This window comes from Halyomorpha halys, unplaced genomic scaffold (genome assembly GCF_000696795.3).
Source record: "Halyomorpha halys isolate HHAL.00 unplaced genomic scaffold, Hhal_1.1 Scaffold207.1, whole genome shotgun sequence".
NCBI lineage: Eukaryota > Metazoa > Arthropoda > Insecta > Hemiptera > Pentatomidae > Halyomorpha > Halyomorpha halys.
In genome coordinates this window covers 507,290-513,508 of record NW_027104696.1, presented here as the reverse complement: position 1 = coordinate 513,508, position 6,219 = coordinate 507,290, and the positions used below count along the sequence as shown (strand labels likewise).

Sequence of the window (6,219 nt, the reverse complement as noted above, 5' to 3'; positions counted from 1 at the left end):
ATATTATTATTTATTTATATAGCGGCCAATATATAATTGTGTAAGATACCTTAAGGTGAACTAGGGGAAGGAAGGGCAACCACGCCCTTGGGCGGCCTTCGCACACTGCGAGGACCAGTCAGTCAGTTCTACGAAGCGGGAGTGCGAGGTCCATGCTGAGTCAGAGAGGTCTTCTAGAGTCAGTGCTGGAGGGAGTGTTACAGGGTGTCCTACAGTGTATTCTTGTTCGTTGTATAGTGGTTAGGCGTCAGTGTCGAGTATTAGTGCAACAAATTGTTGGAATATAAGGTAAACTGATATGTAATAAAAATATTAACATTGATATATTTTTTTTATAGAAAATTTATATTTAAATTAAAAAAAAAAATTAAATATAACTTTACATAAACATCAAATATTTAATACTTTTCCTGTAGTTAGGCAAAAATTTACTATATAAATTTGACTTTAGTTAATTCTACATAATAATATTTAAAAATTACATTCTATAAACAATTACAAATACTATAATTTTATGGTAGTTACACATAACTAAATTTAAAAAGAAAATTAAATTATTACCTAGTGAAAATTAAATATTTAGTATTAGTTTAACTTAATTTTATTCTTTTAACTCTTCCCAAATATTTTATTTGTAATCATCTAGACCCTTTTAACGTTCCTTACTCCAGTAACATGCATGTATAATTAAATTTATGATAATTTTTTTTTAAAAAGGATCGCCATGAAAAATTCCAGTTGCTATAAGTATAAGAAGGTTAGAAGAAAATTAGTGTAATAAATAAATAAATAAAAATTGACTCTGTTAAAATATTGTACATAACATAAATTTATAGATAAATAAATTAGGGCTAACCTAATGTTTAAATTATTCCTTATACTGGCTTTGTTGTCTTGAACTTAAACTCAGACAATAATTTTAACTTCACATAGCATATACATAACTCTATTTTATATTATGTTAACCAACTCTAGCATATTAGAAGTTGGTATTGGACATTTGAAACAATAATTCGTCAGATGTAATAATAATAATAACCTAGACGAAATTTATGTTTTCTTCCTTAATGATTAAGATACAAATTTTATGAATTTTATCACTTGTTTTTTTACGGAGAGACGTGATTTTTTAATGGATGTTCTGCGCTGAAGCTTACTTTAAAACCAGTCTGCTCGTTAGGGATCAGGTTATTTTTCTGCCAGAAATTTCAAAAGAAATTAATGATTTTTTTCATTGATTTTACAAAAAATTTGGTAGTTGGCTACTCGGTTGATTATGTCCTGGTTTATCTCTGTGTTTAGCTGGTTAGTAGAGCAAATAAGACAGGATGTGTTCCATTTTTTATTGGATATATTTTTAGTCTATAATTTAACCAATAGCTTCCTTGCTAGTTGTCATAGGCGATTAAAATTTAATTCTAGGATGTATGGATTTAATATTGAATTATGTTCGCTAATTTAAATTATATACAAAAATAATAATTATTAAAAAGCAATTTTAAATTATTTAGTATACTTCAATATTTATTTATTTTTATTTCATTGTTCTTAAATACACACATATATATTTTGGATATTAGTGAAGTGGCTTGCACCACCGAAAATTGAGATGACACGCGAGATGAACTGCGAAAAGTGAAATTTGAAAAGTAATGAAAAAAATGTGTTTGCATCCATATGCTATACTATTTTCTTTATAAATATCTAATAGAAACATTAATATTTCAAATAATAATATATGTTTTGACCAAGCATTTGAGGTGCGCATTGCTTTACCAGCATCAAAAATTTGAAGTGAATCACTCTTAGATAATTAATTAGTTATAACAAAACGAAACAAAAAAAAAAGTACTCTTTTATTTCATTAAAAATTTGTTAATAATTTACTGAAAGTAGCTAATGGTCTTTTGTTTATAAATATGATACCACGCCTTGAATGAAATTAAAACTAACAAATCCAAAAATGTAACTTTTGAGAAAATTGATATCAAATATTTTTATTTTTCATTAAAACATTGTTTTTTCTTACTGTAGAATTAAACTGCTAAGTGTTGGTTTAATTGATGTATTCTTTGAGTTCTTAAGCAGACATGAGTTTTAGTTGAACTAAACGTTAGCTATAAATAGTTGAAAACAAGTTCTGTTCGTGTTGACCGCAATCCTGGCCGTCTCCTTCAAATAGACTTACAGTCAATCATCTATATATAATAGTTTGTAATCCATTTTCGGAAAAGGGAGATTTTATACAATTAGCAGTGTATTATAGTGTCTAACGTATTAAGGGAAATTTTATCAAAGTTATTAAAAGTCATATAAAACGAACTGGTAAGGACCCTTGTGCTCAGTCCTAACTAAATGTCGACGGATTATGAAAAATATGGATATTTAAATAACAAACCTAAAATATTAAAATAAACCATTCAGATATTCTCCATAAAATAGATAATAAAATAAATAAATTAAAATTATCATATTTTAATTACTTAATGGGCCGCTCGTAGCTCAGATGGTTATAGGTCTATCGTTCTGAGATCTACGGGTGACGACAGTTCGAATACGGTCTGAAGGCGTTGAATTTTTTCATTAAGTGGCGGTCCCACAAAATGAAAAACTTGACCCCCACTATGGTTAGAATAGGTCGGTCACCAGTAGATAACTGGGCAAACATCACCTTCGCTGTGTGATATTTGGAAAAAAAATTAATTAATGGTAATGATGAATACAATATAAATAGTAACTACTGTAAAAATAGGTTTCTAGGTAATCTGGCAATTAATAGTAATATTATTTTTAACCAATGTAATTAAATACTAAGCGTGAGCAAAAAAAAAAAATATATATATAAAAAGAATGCGAAAAAATAAAGATAATAATTAAATTATAATTAAAATATTCTTATATATTATGTACAACTAACAAAATGAATGATCCATAAATTTGTTACAAAGAGTCAATACTTAACCTTGCGGACTCGAGTTTAACATAGGTCTCACAAGTGATTACATGAAAGTCGGATAAACTGGTTTCAGGGATGAGACCAGGGAGAAAAAAAGGCTAGTAGTGTATAATCCTGTTTTTGGTTCGTTGTTTAAAAAAATAAAAAAAAATAAAAAAACAATATCTATTTTTATTATTTGTTCTTCAGAGGAAAAATTCAAAATAATTTCCATTAGACCAGAGTCCGGTGTGTACCGAAGGACATTGTGGAAATTATTAATGTTCTGTTCCTAGCATTACAATTACGGCCCTTATATTCTTCGCAATTATACCTCTTATATGTCGATGGCATGTTTGCAAACGGCGCATGCGAAACGATATGCTAAACTGGAACAGGGAGATAATTTACGTCGGGAATAACGACTCGTGATCTGTAATTTCCTTATAATTTTGTGACACGCATACTTAGAGAGATCGTTTCTAGCTAACAAACCGGATATATATATATTATACAAAATAACATTTTTATAGATGCGTATCCTGAAAAGCTATAGGAACTCTCACGTTTTTTTGTCTTTTTCGATTTCACGATTTCGTGGTTTTGAAGCAATATTGTGTCTATAAAAAATAAGAATCGTGAAATATATACTTTTATGTATAAATATACTATACTGTATACCACTCTGAAGAAAATGACTAAACCCATAGATATTATACAAAAAATATTACCAGGTCCGGAAGCCAAAAATACAATTTCCAAAAGCTTATTGGAAAATTTCTATACCGCGATTTGACGAAATCTAAGTTCCGTTAAAATATATAATAGATTGATCTTAAGAAGTTTATTTTAGAGCTGGATGGAGCTTTTTTACTTATTAAATAGAACTCGAAATGCCCTATTTCACCTTACCCTATCCACACTAAAAAAAAAAATAATAATCCAAAAACTAATTTGTCAAAAATATTTTAAATAATGAGGTTTTGCAAACTCACAAATCCGCTGAAAATTCTGATGAAACACCTTGTGTATCATTTTTTTTTAGCAAATAACACGAAAATATATATATATTCTAACTATTTACTGAAATATTAAAAGAGTTGATGTAGAATAGGGATATCTGGATAATATTCATCGATTCATTGTGATGTTACATAAAAAATTATGGACCTTAAATAGAAAAAACTACTTATTTTAATGCGATATTATTATTTGTTTTAAAAGTTAAAATAAACTCATGATTTTTCATGATCAAAATCGAACTTACATTACTTTCAGTGAGTCGATATTATAGAAAAGGTTGCTTTTATACCTCGGGCCAAATATTTCTATATATCTGCCCTAAATATATAATTGGAGTTTCGTATATCTTTTCGTTTTTTTAGCCGATCACACTTGATTATTTGAACTCTGACCTTAAAACGTATATTTCCGTTTAAAAAAACAAATTAAAAAAATTTAATGATCGCAATATATATTACAATAAATTTCATATTTAGAGAAGTCAAAGAAAAAAATAGTAAATACATTATCAGAGATTTTATTCAGTATACCAGATTTATGCTGTTATTGTTTCAAATTTTCGAAAGGTAAACATACACTGTTAAAAGGTATACATACAGTATAAATAATATATACTGTAATTGTATACATAATGTATAATTAATATGTTATAGTGTATAAAGGTATACATTAGTTATGAATCTATTTAATAGCTGTCACACTAACTAAAACAGCCAAACAGCCAATTAATCTGCCAGTCTCAATTCATAAAAGTAAGTTAATTTCATTTTGAAACCCGTGACGAAAGAAACAGCTCGTTAACAAGGTGCTTTGAGGACTAATAAACCGAAAATTGCTGAGGCGAAGAATCATGACCGAACACTTGCCCGAAACGTGCCTTCGACCCGGCCCATGTGGAGATAAAGCGGGAACGGTACGGCACCCAAGGCGGGGGCGGGAAATGGAGCGTTGAAAAGGCGGCAAAAGGGCGAACTGCCCGAGTATCGTGACTCGGCAACGGAATCGAGGCGAAGGATGTGGGCCTTCTTAATACATCAGTGGAGGAATGGGATTATCTCTCTTGGCTATAGTTCGGGGCCAATTCGCCCAAATATCAAATGAGAAAAAACCTTTTTTCATTAGCTAACAGTTATATAGCGTTGAAAAGGTTGAGGTAAATTCGTACGTGGTGAAATCGATCCAGTAACAGTTATCTTTTATCTTAAAATGTAGCGTTAATTGTCGTTATGAAAACATATTTGTGGTTTACGTAAAAAACTAAACAAATAAAAATAACACGATCCTTGAACATGCGGTTAGCATTATCCAGCCTTCTCATAATGTATGGATATTATAATCAGTTGCGTCTAGTCAAGGTTATCCTGTTAGTCCAAAACCTGTAAGCTCATAATGGTCCCTCACTTAGAAGTATTTTAAAATCAATATTTTTTTTTTACAAAATATTTTTTTTTCTTAAATAATTAAAAAACAAAACATAAATTATAAACTTGTGTATTAATTACGTACTGATGATAATGACTAAACATCAGATTATCGTTTATATCAAAATTATTTTTTAATATCTTTACAACATAGACACCACCTAACTGAAATACTTAGTAATTTAATTTGTTGAAGTCCCAGGTAATAATGTAGACATTCCAAAAAATGTATAAAAATTAAAGTACATTATTTAAATTATGTATTAAGATGAAGAGCTGAGGGGGCAAAATACAGCTGTACCACACCAACTCAATATTTCCTGTGTTTATTTCCAATAATAGTGATACATAAATTAATATTTTATTTTTTAAAAAAATACTATCACAATACTATAACATGTAGAAACATTTATCATTGATGACATTTACCTTCATGACATTATTTTTTCTCTAACATTACATCTCTAGTTCACATTATTTATAATTCTGGACTAAATAAATACAGTAACAACAAAAAAAATACATAAAGTAACATATTGTATCTTTTGACAAAATGACTTTATAATGATATTGTAGTATAAAATTAAGAGAAAGTAATGTGGAAGGACGTTGGGGCGGGGGTCTCAGAAATGATTAGTTCGAAATATTTATTTCGCCAAGAAACCAAGAAAAGCACTTGACCTTCCTATTCTAAGGCTACTTAAGTCCTCAATGGACGACTTAAACCAAAATATATATATAATTATAAACTGGAACAGGGAGATAATTTACGTCGGGAATAACGACTCGTGATCTGTAATTTCCTTATAATTTTGTGACACGCATACTTAGAGAGATCGT

The 6,219-nt window shown here is 29.2% G+C and overlaps 1 protein-coding gene across 5 annotated transcripts in view; it reads left to right on the top strand.

Annotated features, from left to right (window-relative positions):
• The window catches only part of pot (papillote), a 297,177-nt gene that overhangs the window by 227,561 nt on the left and 63,397 nt on the right, over window positions 1-6,219 (top strand). The window contains exon 1 of one of the 5 annotated variants that reach the window (XM_014418711.3): window positions 120-288. The exons of the other annotated variants lie outside the window; for them this stretch is intronic. The gene's annotated coding sequence lies outside the window, so the exon portion shown is untranslated. Of the gene's footprint in view, window positions 1-119; window positions 289-6,219 lie in introns of those variants that run through there. 5 annotated transcript variants of the gene reach the window in all.